Source organism: Vulpes vulpes, chromosome 1 (genome assembly GCF_048418805.1).
Source record: "Vulpes vulpes isolate BD-2025 chromosome 1, VulVul3, whole genome shotgun sequence".
Taxonomy (NCBI): Eukaryota; Metazoa; Chordata; class Mammalia; order Carnivora; family Canidae; genus Vulpes; species Vulpes vulpes.
The window spans coordinates 4,130,579-4,155,714 of NC_132780.1; the positions used below are offsets into that span (position 1 = coordinate 4,130,579).

A 25,136-nucleotide genomic window follows, 5' to 3' on the forward strand; every position below is an offset into this window, starting at 1 on the left:
CCGGGGGCGGGGCGCCGGGCGGGCGCGGCGTTATTTGCAGCCTCGCCGGAGGCTCCGCTCGCACTTCGCTGGGAGCCTTCCCGGCGCGCTCGCCGGCTCCGGGGGAGGCGCGGAGAGGAGCGCGGCGGGGCCGGGCGGGGCGCGGCGGGGCGGGGCGGGCGGGGGCCGGGCCGGGCGGGCCCGCGGAGGCAGCGCCGCCGCACCCTCCCCGCGCCCTCTGCTGCGCGCTCCGGCCGCCGGCCCGCGCCGCCCGCCTCGCCCACCGCGCCCGCCGCGCTCGGAGCGGGAGGAGGCCCCGGGCCCGGGCCGCAGGGCTCCCGGCAGCGGACGCCTCGCGGCGCAGGACCGAGCCCGGACTGGAGGCGCCCGCGGCCCCGCGCGCGCCGGCGGCGCCAGGTAAGTGGCTGCGCCCCCGCCCGCCCGGCCCCGGCCCCGGCCCCGCCCGCCCCGCCCCGCCCCCGCCCGGCGCGGGCTCCCGGCCGCGAAGGGCGCCCGAGGCTCCCGGGGGACCCGCGCTGCACTGCGTCCCGGCGCCGGCTCCTCCCCGCTCGGGCGCCTGAAGCCGCGGCGGAGGGAGGGCGCGCGGGGTTCCGCCGCGGCCGCGCTTTGGGGACCGGCTCCGGGAGCGGGAACTTCAATTAGACTTTGGCTCCTCGGCTCCCACTCGCTCCGCGCGTCTGTGCGCCGCCACCGGCGGGCTCCCCGGTCCCCGCGGTGCTCCGCTCGCTCCCGGCGGGGGGGGGGCGCGGCGGGGGAGGAGGCCCGGGGCTCCCCACCGAGCGCCCCAGGTGCCCCGCGCTCCGGCCGCGCCCCGCCCCGCCCCGCCCCGCGGCTCCCCGGGCACAGGCCTGCTCTGCGCTCCAGGCGAGCGTGCGGGCGTCCGGGAGCGCGGGAGGCGGCGGGGGACGGGGACGGGGACGGAGACGGGGGGGGGGGGGGCGCCCCGCCGCCTGCTTGCAGCTGAGGCCCGCGGTGACCCCGCGGGAGCCCGGCCCGGCCCGGCCGGGAGAGGCTGCGTGGCCGGTTGGGGGCGCGGGTGCTGGCGCCGGGGCGCACGGCCTCCCCCCCCAGGCGCCGGCCTCCCGCAGCCCTAACGTGCGCGGCGCCTCTGGTCCCGGGCCCCGACCCCGACCCCGACCCGGAGCGGCGGCCGCACGGCGCCCTCGGCCGGCTACACTCGCTGCCCGGCTGTTGCAACCGAGAGGTAGGGGCCGGCCCCGGGGCTCCCGGCCTTCCGCGGTCTGGGCTGTGGGGTGGGTCCCGGGTCCCGGGTCCCGGGGCGCCTCCCGGTCGGCCCCTGCGCAGTGACGGGTGGGCTCGGGAGACGGGCGCGGGCGGCGCGGGCCGGGGCGGGAGGCGGTTGAGTGGAGGGCGCCAGGGAGAGGCGGCGGCAGGGGGCAGGGGCAGGGGGCAGGGGGCAGGGGCAGGGGGCAGGGGCAGGGGCACCCCGGCCCTTCCTCATCTCTGGGATGCTCACCAGCTGCACCGCCAAGCCCACCTTCTTTGGGGAACCTCTCACATCCGACTTCACCTTGACCCTGGCCAATGGGTGCAGAACTTTTCTCAGTCCCGCCCTAGAGGAGGCCTCTGGGTGGCTCAGTGGCTGATGGTCTGCCTCCAGCTCCTGGGGCTGCCCTCGTGATCCTGGGGTCCGGGGATCGAGACCCGCATCAGCCTCCCCGCATGGAGCCTGCTTCTCCCTCTGCCTGTGTCTCTGCCTCTCTCTCTCTCTCTCTCTCTCTGTGTCTGTTAGGAATGAATAAAACCTTAAAAAATAAAAATTTCCCATCTGTCATGGTCTCTCCTGCCCACCCTCTGTCCCTGTCCCAAAAGCAAGGTAGACAGGCTGCAGGAAGAGGTGACATTCTGCTCCCTGTAGGAGACCCTTTTAAAACATCCAGACAGGCCACCACATGTGGCAGGACAGGGGGGCTGAGGACCCCTCGCGGGGAGTGGAAACAACACTTCAGAGCCTTCATCTGCCTTGCCTCTGTGAAATGACCCACGGGAGGAACAAAACGCAGACCCTGAGAGGTTGAGTCTCTTAGGATGATCAATAATTTAATAGCGCTTGAACACAGCCGCCGAGTCAGGCCCCATCCCGTTGCCCAGCCCATTCACCCTGAGACATACCGATGACACAGCTTATTTATTTATTTACTCAGAATCAGACGCCACAGAGTGAATTATGTTCCCCTGGTATTGATTTCTTAAAAAGACCCCAAATTAAAAAGTCAGGGCTTTCTTAAAACAAGGTCAAGGATTAATTATTTATAGAGAGACATCAACCAGCTGATGTGGGGGCTCATTTAGAAGATGCCACGACAGCGGCCCAAAGGAGCACAGGCTGATTTTCACTGGCTCCGGCTGCGCGAGGAGCAGGCTTGTCTGACCTCCTGGGCTTGGCACAGCTTTCCCGGATTGTGACCGGAGGAGGATGCTTTGTAACTCAGCCTGCTGTTGGAGATGCCTTTTTAATCTTGTAGCCAGAATACCACTTGGGAAATTTCATGCATATTTGCTGTGTTTCCATAATGAACATTTACTGATTACAGGGTATCAAGGGAATTTCATTTTTTAAACATTTATTCAAATGTCTGTTTATGTAAGCTAATAAGTCTGGGAAAGTTCGGTAGCTACTTTTTTTTTTTTTTTTTTTTTTTTTTTGCCATATGGTCGTTGGGAAAGCGTGCTGGTGGGCTCCTTGCAGGATTTGTCTTGGATCCACCTAGAAGGTGGACCGGCAGAGTCTCCGGATTGGAAACGCCCTGCAGACTGCTCCTCTGTTCTTCACTCAAGAGTTTGTGCCAGCGGCGACCTGATAGGCTTCTTTGTGGTTTTGCTGATCGAATGATGGGCGCTCAAAGCTTTTATGGTGATTTGCTGATGCATCTGGTTGGAGGCACCTGGTGGGGGGGGGGGGTCGCTGGAGTCTTGTGAAGGTGTGGCCCCCTTCTGGGCCTGCTGCCTGGCTTGGAGTGGGGGATGTCTGCAGTCACCCGCCCCTGCTGCATCTCCCTGATTCTCCTGCGTGTGGCAGCCACGTGGGAGACACGTGGGGCAGGGAGGGAGCCTGTGGGCAGGAAAGTGGACCCAGCATGTGGCCGCGCCTTCGTGAACAACTGTGGCCGTCAGAGCCAGTAAACACTGTGAGACGAGGGCCCGGCCTTCCAGCTAATCAGAAGGTAATGAGTTAGCAACGGAAGATCCATGTCGTGCTGGCCCAGCGAGATCAATGTGGCCCTGCCGTGGGACGGTGAGAAATTAAAAAAAAAAAAAAATCAAGGCTGCTGCTCTGGATGTGAGTGCAGGTGATGGTGTCCTGGAGCTCAGGAAGTTTGCTGGGAGCGGCCAGCCTGTGCGGTGACAGCAGGGGGACGTAGGCTCCGTGGCACTATCTGTGGAGTCATGGCCAGGACTGGTCTGACTCCAGAGCGGCTGTGGTCCCTCCCTCCTGGGCAAAGGCTGGCCACGGGCAGAGGGAACCCCTGGGTTCAACCAACCAGGGGACAGGGCTGCGTTAACTCAGGTGGCGGAGCACACGGGAGATGCCATGTCATTTCTTTCTTTCTTTTTTTTTTTTTTTTTTCTTTTTCCATGTCATTTCTTCCCAGCTAGAAGGTATGTGACCCCGTGGTGGGTAAATCAGCGGGGCAGAGGATGAGACTTAACAGATTGGTTGTGGGAAAAACTTGTGGCTTTTATCCTGTACAAAACGACCGGTCATTGGTGATCGGGGGCGGCAGCGTGCACCTGCTGGCCCCGATGCAGCCTCGGCCCTGGGCAGAACGGGGAAGCCTGGGTCCAGGTGGGCCGACAGCAAGAAGCAACCCTGATTCCATCTCGAAAGCCACCTTCCGGGAAGTCGGAGGGAAGTCGGAGAGCGTCTGGGTGCCGGCAGGGGCCTGGGTCTCCCCACTGCCGCTCCCCACCTTGGAGGCGGCCTTGGGTTTCTGGGAAATCAGTGCTTTTTTGCTGCTGGGGACCGCGGGCAAGGCTCCCCGTCTCTGCCAGGCCACGGCTGGAGGTGGCCCTGGCGAGCAACAGTTATTTGAACTAAATGAAGGTTGTCAACATTGAAACCTGGAGCCAGATGACTCCAGGCCACGTTCCCGTCATCAGTCGCGCTGCGGCTGTCCCGCATTCTGCTGTGTGCGTGGATGTTCGCGCAGCAGGCACCAGGTGTCTGTCTCTGTGCCGGGCGCTGGGGACAGAAAGTCAACACAACTCAGAGTGGTCCCTGCTTCTCGTAGGGAGCAGTTCTCCTGTCACTGTTTTCGCTCTCCCCGATTCCTGCTGTGCCACACGACACCGTCACCAGATACCCAGTGCTGCGCATTCCTGGGCTGTGATGAGCCCACGAAGGAGAGAGACATCCGGGTGGTTCTGAGATGCATCGCGGAGTCCCCCCACCTGGACTGAGGGTCAGGAGGGCCTCCCTGAGAAGGTCTGAAGGAAGAGCCCTGGAACCAAGAAGCAAGGAGTGGGGCGGACAGAGGGAGGGGTCGAGCTAGCCTGGCACGGTGTGCCAACGGGGGAGAGGGAGTGCGGAGGGCCTGTGTGGCCGGCAGAGTGGAGGGACTGCTGCAGTGGAGACACCGCCAGAGCCCGGCCATATAGGGCCTCGAGGGCCGAGGAGAAGCTTAGGACTTGACCCCACCAGCTGCTGCAGAGGAGGGAGCCCAGTGAGGAGGGGGCTGCGGGAATCCTGCAGGAAGGAGGCGGGGGTCCCAAGGAGGGGCAGGCTGCTCGGATGCCCACTCTCCTCTGGGGCGGGTTGCACGCAGGGCTGCTGGCCAGACGTGGCCTTGGCCTGGGTGTCCTCCGCTTAGCTTCCTGGGGCCCTGGGAGGTCCTTCACCTGCCACCACTTGTACCTGACCTGGCAGCTGGCCCGGGCCAGAAAGAACAACTCTCCTATGGCCTTCCCTCACTCCAGCCCCCCACCCTCCCCCCGTCTGCACCTGCTCCTGCCCTCTGCTGGGGGCTCCCCATGCCCCCGCCAGCCTCACAGCTCCCCAGTTCCCTGGGATGTTCCCTGTGGCCAGCTGCAGCTCAGCTCGGCATCCCCACAGACGTCAACTTGTCTTGCAGAGCTGGGGTGGGGGGGAGCGGGTCTGTGAGTCACCCCGCTTCCCGTTGTGCCCACGCTCCTGGCTGTGGGCCCTGAGCCGAGCGGCCGCTGAGCTGCAAGCAACAGCCCAGGTCGCTGTCACCTTGTCCTCACTCTGCCTGGGCCTGAGCCAGCTGCTTCCTGGCCGGGCCAGACTCGGGGACGGGAGGGATGAGAGCCAAGGAGAGGATGCTTGGAGGTACAGATGACTCCTCTGGCTCCGGGTGTTTTGGGAGCTGATTCCTGCAGCACTTGGACCCTCTGCTTGGAGGGCGGCCTCACCAGACTGGCCCCCCTTTTGTACTCTGGCTGCTGCCTCACTGCCACAGGCCACCAGCCGTGCCCAGGTGCTCACCGGTGGGGAGTTGACACAGGAGAGCCCTCTGCCAGCAGCCCCTAGTCCAGGTTGACTCACACTTGGCAGGCTAGTCATCCCCCCACCCTCAAGGATGCTTCTTTTTGGGGGCTGACTCATCTCCCTGGACAAGACCCATCTGCCCAAGCCTGTGAGCGCCGAGACCCTCCTCCAGGCCTGAGTTGTGGGGGCTTTGCTTCCTGTGCTCCTGAGGGGAGCACCCCAGGCGCCCAGCAAATACTGGCTGCCGTCCTTCTGTTCGTGCGCCGCCTGCCAGGCCCAGAGGAGGCCGAGTGAACGTGCAAGCAGATTTCAGTGCTCATGCAGGTAGTGCTCTCTCTCTCTCTGGCAGTCTGGGTCGTGATGAGCTCGGGAGAAGGACTCCGTGATTGCTGCTGGCAGGCAGGGTGAGCCGAACTTTGCGGTCTGTCTACACTGCTGGAGCCAGTGGGTGATGCAGGCACTCTGCCTACACTAGCTGAGCCAGTGCATGCTGCAGGTGGTCTGTCTATCCTGGCTGAGTCAAGGGTGTGAGCCCTGGGACTTCCCATCTAGTCGGGGCCGGCCCCACTCCCCGCGGGACTTGGTACCAGGTTCAGAGCCCTCCAAGTCTCGGCGGCTTCGGGCACCTCCGCTGTGCCTGGGCTCTCCCAAGCCCTGCCCCACGGACCCTGGCCCCCACGGACCCTGGCCCCGGCTCCCAGAGCTGAGGGGGGTGAGCCCGGCGTGCAGTGCCGTCCATCTGTACCCGCTGAGCTCAGCTGGGGATGCAGGCAGCTTGTTTATCCTGGTTGAGCTCTGCACCCCATTCAGGCAGTCTGTCTACACTGGCCAAGCCGTTGCATTATGCAAACCGCCTGTGTGGAGTGTTGGAGCCAGTGCTCAAAGCAGGTCCTCCGTCTACACTGGTGGAGCAGGAGGGTGATGCAGCCAGCCTGTCGGGGCCCCTTCTCCTTCACCAGGAGCACTGTCTTCAACCCCTTCCCTTGGTATCCTTTTGGGTCCAGTCAGAATGCTGCATCCGAGACCACTGTCCCTTCCAAGCTCCCTCGGCTTTCCCACTCCGCATTCCAACCTCTCCCGCCGAGGCTGGGGCCGGCCTGGGAGCCGTGTGGATGTGGGTGTCCCCTCCCCCGTGGTCACTGCCACCTCACCGCCCCGCACAGCGGCCGCCTCCTTGCCCCCTGATGTTATCTCATTTCTCGAGGGTTGGCGTCGTCTGCACGTGTAATGTCCATTCATCCCTGTGAAAGCACAGTCTGGGCCTCTTACTTATCTCTTAGCTCCTCGGCCGTGAGTTCAAGTGTCCACGGGCAGCCGTGGTGACCACCTCCGCCCCTCGACCCACCCCACGCAGCTGAATGAAGCCAGCACCTGCGGTCCGACCGCGTGGGTTCAAATCCCAGTGTCACCACTTGGTCACCATGTGGGCCAGAGGCTCAGTTTCCTCATCTGTAAAATGGGGACAAGAGAATCTACGTCACAGTGGCCAGCGGAAGCTTAGCGAGTCCTTTTGTATCTTGGGTGCAAGGAAGCACGTTGATTGGGGCCTTGCCTGGTCATGTGACAAAGGCTTAGGGGGCATGTGGCCCCACTGGCTTGTGCCCCCTTGGGTCTCGCCCTTCCCAGGCAGGTTCCCGTCCATGCCTTTTCCCCATCCTGAGTTCAGTATGTTCGAGAACTTTCTATTCCAAGTACAGTATGCACACCAAGGCTGTGTGCGCCGCGCCGTGAAAATCCGCAAGCCACACACACCTCTGTGCTGGCACCAGAGCCGGAATCCGCACATGACCAGAGTCCCAGAGGACCCTGGGTCCCCTCCCAGGCCCTTCCCCTCCACCACGGGTACCTGCTGCCCTCACTTGGAATGGCACTGATTGGTTGTCCTCATTTTAAGACTTGATGGAACTGGAAGCAAAAGTCTGTACACTTTGGGATCTGGCTTGCCGTCACGTTTGTGAGATTCACCTGTGTCGTTTGTTCATTTTTGCATTTGTGTGGGATTCCACTGTGTGAATATACCCCAATTATTCACCCATTCTCCAGTTGATTGACATTGGGGTTGCTCAGAGTTTTGGGTTGTTATGAACAGTGCTGCTGTGAATGTTCCTGCACGTATCTCTTGGGCACTGTTTTTAATTTCATTTTTTAAAAAAATTTTAATAGCGATAGCCAACATTTATTGAGTGCTCAGTATGTAAGAGCTTTAAGTCTCTTTGACCTAACCCTTATATTAATACCTGTGGTTGGTGTAGGTACGTACTATTATCACCATTATGAGGATGCTGAGCTTTATTTTTCATTTTTATTATTTTTATTATTTTTACAAGTATGTTTGTTTTTATTTAAGTTCGATTTGCCAACATACAGTCTAACACCCACTGCTCATCTCATCAAGTGTCTGGGACACTTTTTAATGAACATATTCCCCGAGGAGAATTGCTGGGTCTTGGGAGGTGCAGAGGGTCACCCTGTGGAGGTGCTGGCCATTGTCTATTTATTAAGTCCCCCGCACCGACACCAGTTAAACGTGAGTTCCCGTTGCTCTGCCTCCGTGTTGATAGTTCACGTGGTCGGTGGTTTTCACTTCAGCCATTCCGTGAGCGTGTAGAGGTAGTGCTGTAGTTTTAATTTCATTTCCCAGATGACTAATACAGTTTATTTTATTTTATTTTTTTGCTGAGGATATGTTGAAGTTGACAACAGTATTCAACAAATTTGAAGATTCACTTCCCACTTCCTGTCTCTGAATTGTGGGTATCTTAAATGTCTGGGAGTGCTGGCGATTCCCTCCTCGGCGTGGATCTGAATCCGCCCGTTGGAGTGCCATGGGTGGAGTGGACAGGTGTTTCTCTCGATGAGACTGGGGTCCCAGGCACTGTCCTCAGAATCACCCTGGGAGGTGTTGGAGACGTGGGCACGGGGCCCCTGCCCCAGCCGCCAGTCACCGAATGAATCCTTGCCATGCGTCCGTCTCTCTGTGGCTCCTCTTTCTTTCCCGTCACACGTTCCATGAGCGTGACCGCCCTGTCCATTCTGTTCACTGCTGTGTCCCGGTATCTACGACAGTCCTGGCACAGAGCGGGGCCCCGGGAGTGCCCACCGAACGGAGGAGCAGAAGACCAACCTTCCCCTTTGAGCTCTGCCCTCCCAGCCCAGCTGTCTGGATGGGGATTTGTCAGCAGCCTGGTCCGCTATGGGGAAGGCTCTGGAACCCGGGCTCTCAGGCCTTGGAGGGTGTCCTGTCCTGGTGCTCTGTCCCTCTAAATGACTTCCTCATCTTCAAAACCAGCTTCTGACCAAGGCCTTTGGGTCCTAGGCCCTAGGCTCTGGGGCTGGTGCCCCCAGAACCATGTTCACCCCCAGAGCTCCAGCCGTTGGCCTTTTAGGAACAACTCCTGGGTGACCTTCTCTCTGATGGGCTTCTCTGTCATCGGGTCCCTCTGGAGAAGCCTGAAGGCCCCCCCGAATGCACTCCATCCCTGCGCCGGGCAGTGTCCTCTGCTTTTCTGTGCCACCGTTTCACGGACGACACGCCCCTGAGTCAGGTGAAGGCAGGAGGGCCATGTCTGGGACCACCTCACCCACTCCTCCCCATCACAGGAGTGGTTCCCATCAGAATGGGATAGGGCCTCCTTTCTTTGGTGTGGCTCGTTCCCTTTCTCCTCAAATCTGACATATTCCGTGGAAAGCAGCATGGCCCGGGGGATGAGAGCTCAGGGTCAGACCCTGGGGGTTCAAATCAAGGTTCTGTTCTCAGTGTGGCTTTGAGACCCAGCCATTGCCCTCAGAGAGGCAGATTCACACACAAATCAGGTGCCACCAGCAGAGGATGGCTAGGGTGGCCGAGATCTCTGAGGTTGAAGGGTAAGAACAAGGGATTCTGGCTGGGGCATCTGCAGGGGGGCTGTGTGAAGGGGCTGGCCTTCGAAGGTGGGGAGGGAAAGATGACACCTCATGGACTGTCAGGGTGAGCCCCCCACCCCTGAGGGTCCCAGGGAAGGAAGTTCTCGGGGAAGGAAGTGCGCTGAGCCCCCACGGGAACGTAGTCTAGTTGACCCAACACACAGGCACAGAGCGATGATCAGAGTTCATTGGCGAGTTATGGAAGGCTTCCTGGAGGAGGTGAACTGGGGACTACACCTGAAAGGCCAAGAGTGAGAACTTTATCCTGGTGCCAGTAGAAATTCTCTCCAAACAGTGGGATCACCGGCCACCACGGACCCTGTGGGCCAGCGTAACCATTCGCTTTAAATAGGGCAACAAAGAATCCATGACACACGCACATTGTTTATGTGGTGTGGAGGCGGGTGTGCAAAATGGAAGAGCTAAAAGCAGTTTGGGAAAAAAACAACACCTTTTTTTTTCCCCTTTGGTGGAAAGACAGATTAGAAAGGTTTATGCTCTTCTGTGATAACTAATATGAAAGGTTTATCAAAGTTTCCCAAAAAAAAAAAAAAAAAAAAAAACCAAACCAAAAACCCTTGACGCTTTCTCCAAAATTGATTTGAAGACTTGGCAGATTTGAAGAATCATTCAGTAGCATTTTATGGGTCGATGCTAATTTGATGCAGCAGACCCGTGCATCGCGCCAATTTACTGCCAAACCAACATTAAGCAGGGACCTTCCGCGCGAGGTTTACAGGCGGACAGCTCGTAAAGATGCGTGCTTGGCAAGTGGGCTGCTTCTCGCAGGATGTGCGCTATGAAGTGTTTATCAGAAACTAAATCTTTGCCTTTTACTCATAAACAATCTCCGGGGACTTCAGGCCCGGATCGCAGGCAATAATTCCCGGGCAGTATTTCACCACTGCGGGGACCAGGAGGTGGGGAGCCTTTGTCTCCAAAAGCCACGGGGAGCGAGGGAAGCAAGGGGAGCAAGGGGAGAGATCCCCCAGGAGGAGCCCTTTGGGGTGGAGGCTGCCTTTAGGGACGACTTTGGAAATAGCCTGTAACCAGGCCTCGGGAAGGCTGATGACGTTCCTCCTCCTGGCGTCTCCTGATGAATCGAAGGTTGCACCTAAGTGAGATCTGTGGCCCCAAGGAGATACATCTCCTGTTTTCATTTTTGTTTCCCGGGGCCGGTGCGTGACGGATGATCGCCGCCCGGCTCTCCTGGTCCACATACGTGTCAGAGCCTCGTCAAGAAGGAGATCAGCGAGCTCGGTTTTGCTCGTTGCAAAGTGCTTAACAGTAAAAAATTGCCGAAACTCCTGTCTTTCACCCCTGAGAGCCACCGCTCGGGTTTTCCACAAAGGAGAAGTGGACGTGGCGGCGGGTGTGTGTGTGTTGTGGGTGGGGGGGGTCCTCGGCCACTGTGCACCCCAGGGCCTCCCAGCCCAGCACCGATTGCGGGGACTCAGGTTGCGGGGAGGAGGGGGCTGCGTGGTGCGCGCGCCGTCAGCGCAGGGCCTCGAGGGTTTTCGCAAGGGGAAATTTGATCTTGGGCAAATGTCAAGACGTTTTTGAAATCTGTGTTATGATATCAGCTCATTGCCAGTGTAGGGCTTCATCTGGATTTCATAAATATTGTATGGACCTCGGCCAGCTGGAGAGCACAACAGCTACCCCCCAGCACCCGCGCGCGCACATGCACACGCACATGCACACGCACACGCACACACACACCCATCGCAACTGCAATCTATTGCTGAGTTGTCGTGAAAAGCCAATTGGTGATATTTCAATCACAATGTTCTTGTAACAAATTCCATTCAAATTCCTTCGGAAAGGGAGCTGAGCCTTCCTCCTGCTGCTGCTGCGAGAATGATATGCTAAATGTAGCTTCCTGGGGCCCTGGCAGCCATCCAGGGCTTTGTAATTTATAGTTCTCCTTCGTGGTTCTCCAAGTGACCTTGGAACCTCCACGCTGGTGGATTCCTTAGGTTCCCACATCGCGGTCCACCCCCCCCCCCCTCGTGAGACCCGTCCCCAGGGCGCTCCCAGCACCCAGCAGCCTGGAGCTGGAGAGAAAGGATGTGAGCGGGGAGCCCGTGGCAGGTGATTGGAAGATCGCTTGTTCGCTCGTGACCTTTCCTCCGAGATGGATGTCAGCCACCAAACAGGCCAATATTGTGTTTAAGGGCAGCCTGCAGGTGCCAGGAGCCGCTCTCCAGCCCCCGCCCCCAGCAGGTAATCCCGGAAAGGCAGGGGAGGGCCACTCTGCCTCTACAGTCATCAGCTGTTTTTGGTTGGGGAATAAACAAAATGGCCCAAAGTGCTGCTGTTACAGATTCTAGCAGAGGAGTGGCGTGTAGGAAAGATTAATGCACAATTAAAACCCGTGCACGGGTGAATTACAGGGTGACAGCCATCTAATGCAAACACCGCAGACGTGTAATTAAGAGGAGTTACGGGCTCCGGAGGACGGGTGTGCTGGGGAAGGTGCTGGGCAGCTGTCTGGGGAGCCTGCAGGCCCGGGGCAGGAGCTGGGCAGGGAGGGGAGAGGGGGAGCCCCACTGCCTGGGCCCCCCGGGCGGCGATGTGGTGGGCGGCAGCCCCAGCTCCTTCCCAGGCTGCAGCCTGCGCAGGCTTGTTCCGAGCTTCCAGCCCTTTCTGGGGCCACCCTGCCCTCCCCGTCCTCACCTTTGGCTCTGTGGCAATGAGCACCCGTGGATGGTTCTTTTTTTTTTTTTTTACGTTTTTAATTTCTCCTGCTTTGTCAGCTTTTTAAGGAATATGTTACATTATGTGGAAATTGGATGCTAACAAGATTTGTATGAATAAATTAGACTCTTAACTTTTTATGTTATTACAGAATTGAAATGGACTCTAATGACAGTCAGAATTAATGTTCTGTTTCAAATAAATGCCGGGGATGTGACTGAATTTTCAGTGCACTCTCCTGTCTCGAGTCTCTGGCCCTGTCCTGCGAGGCCTTTGGGGAGAGAGCGGGCCCGTGGGAGACCTCCTGGCCTTTCCCGTGGGGCAGCCTTCTGGCCCTGCCTGACCACCCTGGGGGCTGCTGGGAAAATCTGTCTCTCCCAGCCGTACCCTGGGGGTGGGGGTGGGGGGCTCCTGCCCAGGGTTACATCCCCCCTGGGTCCCCCCAGCTTCAGAGCGCCCTGCAGGACCCCTGAGGCCTCCCTGCGCTTCCCTTTGCCCCCTCCTGCCCCCTCACTTCCTCACAGGGGTCTCCCAAGAAGCCCCCCCTCCCCAGGACTCACCACACTGGGCTCTTTGGGATTTCGGATTTCCCATACCAAGTGTCTGCTGGGTGAGTCTCTTCTGCTGGCATCAGAGTCCCCAGGGACCAGGATCGTTCTTTCTGTCCTGTGGCTCCTTCTTGAACCCAGGACTGCATGAGGCACTGACTGGGCCTTGGTCCTGGTCCTGGTCCCCTGGGGAGGGTTTGAGCAGCAGCCAAAAGGCTCCCCGGGATCTGACTCCCCCAAACCACCTGACTGAGCAGGGGGCAGACTTGGAGGGATTTTCCTTGATGTGAAAATCCCATGTCCCAAAAGTGCAGGGTAGTACTGGGGAGGCTGAGGAGACTGGGCTGTGGACATGGGTTCCCCCACTCGGTGGGAGGGAGGAGGGGCCTGGTAAGGTGGGCAGAGAGGGGAGGCAGCCCAGACCTGGAGCAGCCCGGATGGAAGATTCAGCCCCCGCTGCGGCCAGGACCCAGGGCAACAAGGAAAAGTGGTCTGGGACGCCGGGAGCCTTACCCCTTGGAAGGGAGCCGCAGAACTCAGAACTCGGCTCCAGCTGCCCCAGCCGGGAAGGATGGGGGTCCAGGGTGACCAGATAGTCGAATACTCAAGAACAGGCAAATTTTTGCATGAAATCTATTCCTTTAGAGTATGGAGGCAAATTCAGAATTTAAAATCAAAGTCTCACACCGACCACATAATCTGTCTGTGAAGTGCATCTGGCCTCTGGGCTGAAATAATTGGGAGCCCAGAGCTTATGGGCGAGGAGGACAGTTTCCTGGCTGGAGGGTGAGGCCAGAGCCCAGGAGAGGGACAGTAACTGCCAAGAGCACAGGCTGTAGAGGGGCTGTAGAGTTGGGCTGTGATCAACGATGGCCTGCCCAAGTGTGACCTCTGACCTGCCCCCACCTGCTGGGTAGGGGGTCCTTGCTGGTGGGGCTTGGGTACCCAGCTGCTGGCCGGGCCCTGGGTAAACTTGGACCTGCCCAGTCGGGCCACTCGGCTTGGAGCTCTGGATAAGAGGGGAGCACAGGAGACCATGTGGACGCCACCCTATATCTGATGGACCTCACCTCAACATTCCTGTCTCCACCTTCACAAGTCCTAGAAAACCCCTGCAAAAATGCTTTAGCAGAGGAACAAATAAGATTTTTTTTAAAGATTTTATTTATTTATTCATGAGAGAGAGAGAGAGAGAGAGAGGCAGAGACATAGGCAGAGGGAGAAGCAGGCTCCATGCAGGGAGCCTGACATGGAACTTGATCCCAGGACCCCAGGATCATGCCCTGGGCCGAAGGCAGACGCTCAACCACTGAGCCACCCAGGCTGCCCCTAAAAATAAGATTTTTTTTCATAAAAATAAGAAAATAAAAGCCTTACCACCTACTCAGCGCATTTTCTGGGTCTGGGGTTCCTATACATTGTTACAGAGAGGGAATATCTTATATTTATATCTCTTTATATACATAAACTCGTAAGTCATATTCATTTTATAAAAATGCAATAATTTTTATGCCTACTGCACACAACCTGTTTAATCACTTTATATATCATGGAAGCCTTTCCAGGGTAATGGATCTATTTCCATCCCGCTTTTGACACCTGCACAGCATTGCTTCGTATGAATTTATCATAATTTATATAAACAGTTCCCTGTTGGACATTTTGGTGGTTTTCATTTTTGTTTTCCAATTTTAAAGAATGTTGAAGCGAACATTCTTGCTGTATTCCTTTGTGTCACTTCAGGATAAATTTCTAGAAGTGGATTTGTTGGCTCAAAGGGTATGCGTGGTTTTAAGACTTTTAATATTTCTCGACAAATCACCTTCCAGAAAGACCCAGCGGTGCATGAGTGTGCCTTTTTCACACCAGCGAATCTTCATTTTTTAAATCTTTGTCAACTTGATAGGTTAAAGAGGGGCATGCTTATTGCTTTTTTAAAATAACTTGAATTTTCATCAAAGTAATACATATATGTAGTTTAAAAGGCATAGGTGATAAAAGGCTTAGAATAAACCCAGCACTTCCCTGCTTCATCCCTCACCGTTGTCTCCCAGTCCTGCTCCCCAGAGGCAACCACCTAAGACTTTTCGAGCAACTTCGCAGGCGTGTGTTACTACCTCTATATTTCTGCGTAGCACGTATAGTGCAGGTGTAAAATGGCCAACCAACTATCACAGCACCATTTATGGAGCGCTCACCCTTTGCTGACTGCTTTTCAAATGCCATCATCATCGTTTGCTTAATTTTTCTATTTACTGGGGCCATTCCTAGACTCTTCTGGTTTAGCCTGCCTGTTCTAGGTCCAGAATCCACCATTTTATTTTTTTTATTTTTTTATTTTTATTTTTATTTTTTTTCAGAATCCACCATTTTAATTAGTGTATCATATGAACACACTTTTAATGTCATAGAGGGCAAGTGTTTTCCCATTATTCGTGTGTGATATCACATTTTAAAAAATTCTTTTAGGTGCCCTAAAGGAACACTGGGTCAAGTTTCCAATAATATCCCATAGAGATTTGTGTTGGGACTGTGTTTCATTTATGGATAAGTTAGGACAAATTTGTGGATGAGTTAACCTTTTAATATATGTATTATGTTTTGCTGTATTGGGTCTTGTGATCCATTTATTCAACAAATATTTTGTGAGCGCCAAAGGTGCCAGACGCTGTTCTAGGCATTGAGGTTATACCAGGAAACAAAGCAGAGGAATATCCCAGCTTACATGAAGCCAATATGATAGTTACTTGGAAGAGCCAAGCAGGGTTGGGGGATTAGAAGTGTGGGATGAAGTGGGGTAGATGGAAGAATTGAGTAGGGTGGTCAGGGTGAGCACCACTGAGAAGGTGAGACATGAGCAAACATGAGATTTGAGGGGAGTATTGGCATGGGCCCTGCAGATGATCCAGACCAGTGGTTCTCAACCTGGGGCGGTTATGCCCCAGGGGAACCTGGGGGGTGCTACTGGCATCTGGTGGGAATAGACCAGGGCTGCTGCTGAACATCCTATAATCACAAGGCAGTCCCCACAACAAAGAATTGTCTGGCCCCAAATGGTGATAGTGCCAAGGTTGAGCAATCTTGATCCAGGTGAATGTCTGACAGGCAGGGGGATACTTAGTAGAAGATCTTAAGGCAGGAGTAAGGACCAGCAAAGAAGTGAAGAGAGGGAGGGTGAGGGTAGCTGGGAATGAGGCCACAGAGGTGGGGTTGGGAGAGAATGGGGAGAGGGCCAATGATTTGGGCCTTGTAGGGCAGGGTAAGGAATTCGACTTCACTGCCAGTGTGAGGTGGGGAACAACTGCGAGGTGTTGAACTCAGGAGTGCTAGATTGAATTATGTTCTGAGAGGATCACTCTTCTTGCTCCCATGCCGAGGGGCAAAGAACTGAGAGATTCTTACATCATCAGAGATGATGGTCCGAGCCAAGATGGCGGCAGTAACGTGGGTCAGATTCCAGATCAGTTTTGAAGGGCAGAGCCAGTAGGATTTCCTCATGGATTAGATGGGGTGTGAAGAAAGGAAAGCCTTAGTCTGAGCACCTGGAAGGATGGAGTTACCCCCAACCAAGTTGGGAAAGACAGTGGGCAGAGCAGGCGGTGGAGGGGTTTAGACCAGAAGTTCAGTTAGGGACGTACTGTCTATGAGATGTCCAACACGCACACAACTGCAGATGTTGGATATTTGGTTGGATATACAAGTGTGGAGTTAGGGAGAGAGGTTAGAGCTGGAGATAGAAATTTTGAGAGTCATCAGCACATGGTTTTTGAAGCCATAAGAAAGACTGAAGTCAGTAAGAGTTGAGTGTAGAAAGAGAGGAAAAGAAGACCAATAGCGGACACCTAGAATATTCCAGTAGGAAGAAGTCAGGGAGATGAGGAGGGACCAAGAACAGAGGCCGAGGGTGACCAATGAGATAGGAAGAAACCAAGAGAGTCTGGCATCCTCGAGGCTAAGTGAAGAAAGTGCCTCATGGAGTCCATTGGTCACCTGTGTCAGTGCTGGTGGCGACCAGTGGATGCAGCAGTGTGCCCTAGGACGCATGGCTTCTTCGGTAGAGTGGAGGGAACAGCGTTTGATTTAAGTGGGGCTATGAGACCATGGGAAGAGTTGAGAAATGGGTAACAAGATGCTTTGCTACGAAGCAGAGCAGAGAAATGCGAAGGCTGCTGCTGAGGAAAGAAGGGTTGAGGGGGTTTCTGTTTCAGCTTTTAGGATGGGAGAAATGGGATGTTTTTATGTTGATGGGGATGATCCAATGGATGGTGGGAGATTCTGTAGGGAGAAGAGGGAATTGCTGGAACAAAGTCCTGGAGGAGGTAAGAGAGAGCACTGAAGTTGGTGGAAGTAGAGGGATTGGCTAAGAAAGTGGAATAGCAGGTGCAAATGCGGGGACTGGGATCTGGATGTTCTTTCTCTCTCTTTCTCTCCCCATACCCTGCCCCTTGCCCCCCTTCAGCTTTATTGAGATATAGTCACATACCATTCACCCATTTAAAGTGAATAATTCAGTAGTTTTCACTATGTTCACAGAGTTGTGCAACCATCACCACAAGAAGAAACCCTGTCCATGCTAGCAGTCACTCCCTATTTACACCCCCCCCCAGTCCTAGGCAGCCCCTAATCTACGTTGTGTCTCTATAAATGTGTCTATTCTGAACATTTCACGTAGATAAGTCATGTAATAGGTGGTCCTTTTGTTCTGTCTTGTTTTTCACTTACCATAATGGTTTCCGGGTTCATCCCTGTTGCAATGGTTCATCATTCCTTTTTTAGGGCTGAATAATATTCCGTTGTATGGATATACCACACTTATTGCATCCCGTCACCCACCGATAGACACTTGGGTTGTTCGTGATTTTTGGCTTTTATTAATGAAACTGCCAGGTACACATTTGTGTACAGGGTTTTTGTGAATGTATGTTTTCGTTTCTCTTGGATATAAACAGAGGGTCGGAAACCCTGGGTCATTTGATGACTCTGGGCTTAACCTGTTGAAGAATTGCCAGATTGTTTTCCAGAACGGCTGCACCATTTTACATGCCCACCAGCAGTGTATGGGTGCTCTAATTTCTTCACCTCTCTGCGATACTCGTTACTGTCTGTTCTTTGGTTCATAGCCATCGTAGAAAGCGCGAAGTAGTCAGTGATTTGCATTTAGTATTTGATTTCATTATAGTTTTGATTTGCATTTCTCTAATGACTCGTGATGTGGAGTGTCTTTTCATGTGCTTATTGGTCATTTGTACATCTTTGGAAAATGCCTATTCAGATCTTTTGCGTGTAAATTAATTTTGTTTTTTAAATTATGGCATTGTAAGAGTTCTTTATTATATATTCTGGGTATAAGTTCCTGATCAGATATATGGTTTGCATGTATTTTATCCTATTTTGTGTATTATCAGTTTCTTGATGGTATCATTTGCAAGGGAAAAGTTTTTAATTCTGATGAAGTCCAACTTACCCATTTTTTTTTTCTTTTGTTGTTTGTGTCTTTGGTATTGTGTCCGAAAAGGCCCTGCCTAACCTAAAAGGTCATGAAGATTTATTCCTTCCTTCCCTTTTTTAATTTAAAAAGATTTATTTATTTTAGAGAGAGAGAGAGAGGGAGCGCTCACATGCTTGTGCCCTTGTGAGGAGGGTGAGAGGCAGAGGGAGAGAGAGAATCTCAAACAGACTCCCCCCCCTCCTCCAGCACAGAGCCCAAAGAGGGGCTTGATCTCAACAACCCTGAGATCCTGACCTGCACTGAAATCAAGAGTCAGACGCTTTACCAACAGAGCCACCCGGGGGCCCCAAGATTTACTCCTTTTTGCTTTTTTATTTATTCATATTTTTTATTCAATTTTCCTTTCTACTTGAATTGGCAAGTGTTCCCAGGATAATATTAAATACCAGCGGGCTTTCCTTGTTCTAGTCCTGATATTAATGTTTCACCATTAATCATGATGCTGTCTATGAGATAAGATTTTTAGAACTTAAAAAAACGAAGTATCCCATATACGTTTGTGTTTATAAATAATCAAGGACTTCTTCTCTCCCAATTTAATTAACGAGCAGTTCTGTAATACATTTCTGGATGAATCTTAATTTGTTGGGGGTACATAATTATTTTATTATACTGCTGTTTATAGCTAGAAGTTTTATAATTTCCTTTGTGATTTTTTGATTCATGAATTATTGAGGCTCTTAGACATTTCCAGAGTGCTTTTTTCTTTTCTACTTCTCAGTTTTATTGCACTGTAGTCAGAAATTGTGGTTTGCATGCTATTGATTCTTTAATTTTAACCGAGAACTGCTTTGTGTCCTGGTTGGTATATGGTCTTTTTTCCCCTGTTATATTTGAAATGATATATAAACTCTAATCGTTGGGTGCAGAATTCTAACTATATCATCTATATCTAAAATCTATATACAGTCTTTTTATTTTATTTTTTTTTAATTTTTTAAAAGATTTTATTTATTCATTCATGAGAGACAGAGAGATGGGGGGGGGAGAGAGAGAGAGAGAGAGAGAGAGAGAGAAAGGGAGAGAGAGAGAGAGAGAGAGAGAGAGAGGGGGAGAGGGAGAAGCAGGCTCCATGCAGGGAGCCCGATGTGGGATTTGATCCCGGGACTCCAGGATTACTACCTGGGAGGAAGGCAGGCGCCAAACCGCTAAGCCACCCAAGGATCCCCTATACAGTCTTTTTAGCTCAGTCTTGTTACTTATATTGTTGGTGTATCTTTTATATTCTTAATTTTTTTGGATGCTTAATTTATGAATATCAGAGCCAGATGTGTTAAAGTCTCCCTATATGATTACGAATTTGCTAATTTTTCTTTGTAATCTTATCAACATTTACTCTCTATTTTTTTAAAAGGTATATTATTTTGCCTTATAGTACTATTATAAAAACAATCTTTGTCTTGTTATTTACGTAATAAAACCTTTTTAGTATCTCTTGACTTTCAGCATCTCTGCATCATGCTTTGGAAGGGCCTCTTATAGCAAGTTCATCTTTTTTTTTGTGGTTATTGGTCTATTTGCATTCTTTCATTTTATTTTGTTTCTACTTTTTTAAAATCATTTTTTCTTTTTTATAAAAAAATATTTTTTGAGTAATATTCCACTGTGAATACACATATATATACCACATCGTATTGATCCATTCATCAGTCGATGCACATAATATTACTCAGCCGTCTAAAAGAATGAAATCTTGCCATTTGCAATGACGTAGATGGAGCTAGAGAGTTTATGCTAAGTGAAATAAGTCAGAGAAAGACAAATACCATATGATGTCACTCATATGTGGAAGTTAAGAAACAAACAAGCATAGGGAGAAAAAGAGAGGCAAACCAAGAAATAGACTCAATTATAGAGAATTAACTGATAGTTTCCAGGGGGGAGACAGGTGGAGGGATGGGTGAAATAGGTGATGGGGATTAAGATGTACCCCGTGATGAGCATCGAGTATTGTTGTATGTAAGTGTTGGATCCTGTACACCTGAAATTACTATTACACTGTATGTTAACTAACTGGAATTCAAATAAAATCTTTAAAAATATTTTCTGCTTGAAAATATGGATTGTGTTTTCTTTTTTTCTTATTTTGCTCCCTCTACTGATTTGGGAGGATTGATTGTTATTTTCTTTTTTTCCTATTTTGCTCCCTCTCCTGATTTGGAGGTTCCGCATTTTGTGTTTTATTCTTTCTGAGATTACTTTCACATTTTTAATATGCATAGTTGGCTTAATACAGTATGAATGAAACCAAGATTTCTGCCTTCCTCCAAAACAAACAATGATGACGGAACACCTGTTCTGATCGTATTCCCATCGTGTATCTTTTGTTTAATTTTAGCACTAGATTGTTAATAAGCTCCCCAATTTTTTTTTATCAGTATTACTGTCAGTATTGTTTACAATTCATGGTTATTTGGATTGATGGCTGTTTGCCAAGTCCTTTGCTCACTCTTGCTTGTTGCATCCTTCTCTCTGGGTCCCATTTCCGACTGCTGCACATACCTACTTTTCTTAGTTCTTTCAGGGAAAGCTTGTGGAAACTCTCCTGGACTTTGTTCATTTACATATGATTTTGCCCTGAATGGTTGATGTAGGTCTAGAACTCCGGGGTGATAGGTGTTTTTTTTAGTCCTTTGAAGACCTAGTTCATGGTTTTCTGGTCTCTACTGCTCATCAGAGGAGCCTGGAGTTAGTCTTTCAGTCCTTTGTGGACAGTATCTTTCTCTCTTAGTTGTTTTTATGATTTTTCTCTTTGCTTTGCTATTCCTCAGCTTCACTCGGGTGTGTCTAGGTATATAACTTTATTTTCCCTGCTTGGAGGTCAGACGCTTATACATTGAATCTTACAGCTGTCTCAAGTTCTGAAAAGTTTTCAGTTATCATATCTTCAAATAGGTCTTTTCCTTATCAGCCTTTGAAATGCCAGCCCCATGTGTGAAGGGCAGTCTGGCACGCGGGGTAAGACACTGACTCTGGAGGTAGCTACATGGATTTGACTGTCCTTCAGTGCTTAATAGTGGAGGACAAGCGATTAAACGCTCTGTTTCTCAGCCTTTTCATCCATAAATTGGGCATAATAACATTACCAAACTCGTAGGTTGTTGTGATCATTAAATGAGTTAACATATGTAAAGTGATAAAAATAGCTCCTGGCATATGGTCAGCGCCTTGTGAGTCTTAGTTACCAGTGTTCCCTGAAATGCTCCAGAGACCCTACATGGACACGAAAAGGACTGTAAGTTTTTAGATGGATCTGACTTTGTTTCAGTCCCTGGGGATACATTGCTGCCAGTTTCCATGATTATTAGTATCATTTTGGACCTTCTTATTTTATTCTCTCAGTCTCCTGTTCTCCATGGGTACGTGCTGGGTGATTATGTCCAGTTTCTCTCCTGGTCACTGCATCTCCCCATTTAACTAATCCGTTATTAAACTCTTGTATTGCATTTTGAATTTCAATCACTCTGTGTTTTACTTCTAGACATCCTATAGCAATTTTTGAGATCTGTGGGCTTTGCGTTTTAGTAGTTTCCTCTTCTTTCATTGGTTTTAGTCCTTTTACTCACTTAATAATTTAGAATGTAATCATGATCATTTTCAGGGTTTTCTTTATTGCAGGTTCATAGAAGTGCTGGTCCTTCTGTTTGTTTATCAGTTGATTGTTTCCTTCTGGTGAATCATTTCCTTGAGCAGATTATAATTTCTTTTTTTTTTTTTTTTAAGATTTTGTTGATTTATCTGAGGCAGGGGAGGGGCAGAGGCAGAAGCGAATCTTAAGCGGACTCCATGCTGAGTGCAGAGGTGGACACGGGGCCCGATCCCGGGACCCTGAGATCATAACTTGGGCCGAAACCAAGAGTCAGATGCTTAATCGACTGCACCATCCAAGCACCCCTAGATTGTAATTTCTATATGATATTCTAGGGAAGCAAAAATTATCCAAACTGATTTAAGATTGGTGATATATTAAGAAAGGATTTTATGGTAGCTCTGTGCTTCGTGCCTTGTAAAAGTGTTGCGTCAGAACATTTCGAAAATTGTTTCTGCTGACAATCCCATGGATGCATCAGTTGGGACCTGTTTTTCCCATTATTTCTGTATGTGGGGAGTCTACACAACGTAACTATTATAAATTTGGACTTGCATGGCCATGGTGCAAGCTTGGGACTTCCTTTCTTTCTGGAAACTGCCAACCTCCCACAATTCTTTGTATTTTCCCAGATGGGGTGAGTGTTCCAGCCCCCATTTCACTGAGTGGGATGCTTTCTCCAGCCTGAGTTTTGTGCAGGACCTCAGCTCCAGCTCCTTGTCACAGGAGGGACGAGGGCCCAGGCTGGATCCCTGCCTCTTGCTGACACTTGCGCCCCTGTCCTGGCCTCTGGGGTCTGCCATCTGTCGCTCAAGGTCTCTGGGGGCACCGGCTGACAGTTTCTGGCTCCAGCTCGCACATCTCTTCATTTTTTGCACCTGAAGATTTCCTTTTCTCTCCTTCAAGCTCAATTATGTATTTAATTATTTTATATTGTGTTCTATCCAACATATCCATGCATTTGGAGCTGGGGGTGGTTGTAGGGGGAGGATGCTGTGCATGTTGGCCATAATCTTTTATTTAGGATTTTACATCTAGAGTGACAAGGAAGATTAGTCTGTGATTTTATTTTGGTTTCATCTTTGGCAGGTTTTGGTACCAAGGTTATGCGTTATTCATAAAATTAATTAGGAAGTTTTCCTCCTTTCTTTATCCTCTGAAACGTTTTAAATAGCACAGAAAAATTTCTGTTCCTTGAAGGTTTGAAATTTTCCAGTGAAATCTGTCTGAGGACGACACCTCTGGGGGTGGGGATGATTGTTTTCCACACTTATTTTCTGGTCGGCTTTTCTACTTCTTAAATCAGTTTGTATAACTTCTGCATCCCTAGACTATCATACATTTAATCAAGATTTGAAAATTTATTAGCATAAAGATTCCACGTGGTATTCTTATATTTTAATAATTTTTTTTGCATCTCTGGCTACATCTCTTTTTCCTCAATGCTTTTCCTCTCTCTCTTTTTTTTCTCCATTGGACTTTGCCAGAGATTTATATATTTTATTGACCCTTTTTGAGAAACAGCTGTTGAGTTTATTTATTCATCCTACTATTAAATTCTTAAAAATCTGTACTTCCTCCTGTCATCTTTAATCTCTTTTTAAGGTTTCTTATCTTGCTCTTTTTCTAATTTTTTAAGTTGAATGTCTAGGCCATTTGTTATTTTTTTTTCTATAAGAATAAAACATTAAAAAAAAAAAAAGAATAAAACATTTAAAGCAATAAAATTTCCTCTGAGTACAGTTCTGGCCACATTTCATAAGTTTTGGTGTGCATAAGTTGTCACCATCATAATTTTTCATAGCTGAAATTGCTGTTTTTATCTCCTCTTTGAGTATTTCGTCGCTTCTTAGTTTCCCTCTTGTTGTTAATTTCCAGTTAGGTAGTATTGCATTCCATACATTTTATCAAAACTACCATATTTTCGTGAAATTGGAATGATCTTGATTGGAACGCATACCATTATTTTATGTATCATGAAGAAAGAAGAAAAAAATCTGCTGCTGCTTAAATTCTAACGTCCTGTCAATTGTAAAATGTATCTTGGTTTCAGAGATGATGTGAAAAAAGTACATCTTAAGATGTCTGAAAGGTGGAATTTATCATTCACTTTTCTTTTTCTTTTCTTTTCTTTTTTTTTTTTTTTTAAAGTAGGCTTCATACCCTGCATGGAGCCCACAGCAGGGCTTAAACTCATGACCCTGAGATCAAGACCTAAGTTGAGATCAAGAGTCAGACGCTTAACCAACTGAGCTACCCCCGCGACCCTGACTGGTTTTAAATTTAAATACATTGTGGTTTGAGAATGTGACCTGTGTTGTATTAGTTCCCTGCAATAGATTTTAACCTGGTATGTGGTCAGCTTCTATAAATGTTTGAATGAATGTAAGTGTGTTTGAAAATAACATATCTTCTCTATTTGCTGGCTATAGGAATACACACACACAAATATATTTCTGTACATTCCATATATACACACATTCACACAAGCGCACATATAAAATCGATCTTGAAACAGTGCTTTTCAAATTTTCCGTATCCTTGCTAGTTTTTCTAGTCACTTGATCTTCTCCATTTCTAAATGAGACCCGTTAAAAATCTTCCACTCTGGCTGTAGATGTATTCATTTTCCTCATGATTGCCATTTTTGGATTTGTAGTTGACCCTTGAGCAATGTGGGAGTTGGGGACACCCACCCCCATGCAGTCGAATATTTCAGTATCACTTTCATCTCCCCCAGGACTTGACTAATAGCCTACTGTTGACCAGTATGACGATAACATAAACAGTTGATAAACATATTTTGTACGTGTATTGTATACCGTATCCTTACAAGGGTACCTAACTTTTCCCTAATGTTTTTGCTATTTCTAGGCTGTGGTTCATCTATGGGTTTTTTCAAATTGTCACACATTTCTAAACATTTTCTAATATATTACTTGGAAAATATTTGTGTCTAAGAGGCCCGGCATAGGTCAAACCCATGCTGTTCAAGAGTCAACTGTGTATATTTCGAGGTTCTTTAGTTAGATGCCTGCAAGCTCCTAATTAGTATGTCTTCTTTTTTATTTTTTAAAAAAGATTTTATTTATTTGAGAGAGAGAGAGAGAATGTGAGTGCACAAGCACAAGCAGGGGGAGAGGGAGAAGCAGGTTTCCCACTGAGCAGGGAGCCCAATGCAGGACTTGATCCCAGGACCCTGGGATCATGACATGAGCCGAAGGCAGATGCTTGACCAACTGAGCCACCCAGGTGCCTCCTTGTCTTCTTTTTTAGATTGTTCTTTTCTTCCTTCTGCCACTCATTAACCACCACCCCCAATTCCTTTTTGCCTTGAATTCAACTTCATCTGATGATAATAATCACAACATCAGCCTTCCTTTGGTTAGTACTTCCTAGCATTCCGCTTAACATGGA

General features: G+C 50.3%; 1 protein-coding gene across 3 annotated transcripts in view; it reads left to right on the plus strand.

The window, feature by feature from the left end:
* The first annotated feature begins 231 nt into the window (after window positions 1-231).
* CHST8 (carbohydrate sulfotransferase 8) overlaps window positions 232-25,136 on the plus strand; it is a 129,758-nt gene continuing 104,853 nt past the window's right edge. For 2 of the 3 annotated variants that reach the window (XM_072750213.1, XM_072750236.1), the window contains exon 1: window positions 232-396. The gene's annotated coding sequence lies outside the window, so the exon portion shown is untranslated. Of the gene's footprint in view, window positions 397-954; window positions 1,205-25,136 lie in introns of those variants that run through there. The other variant, XM_072750217.1, reaches the window with a different exon arrangement.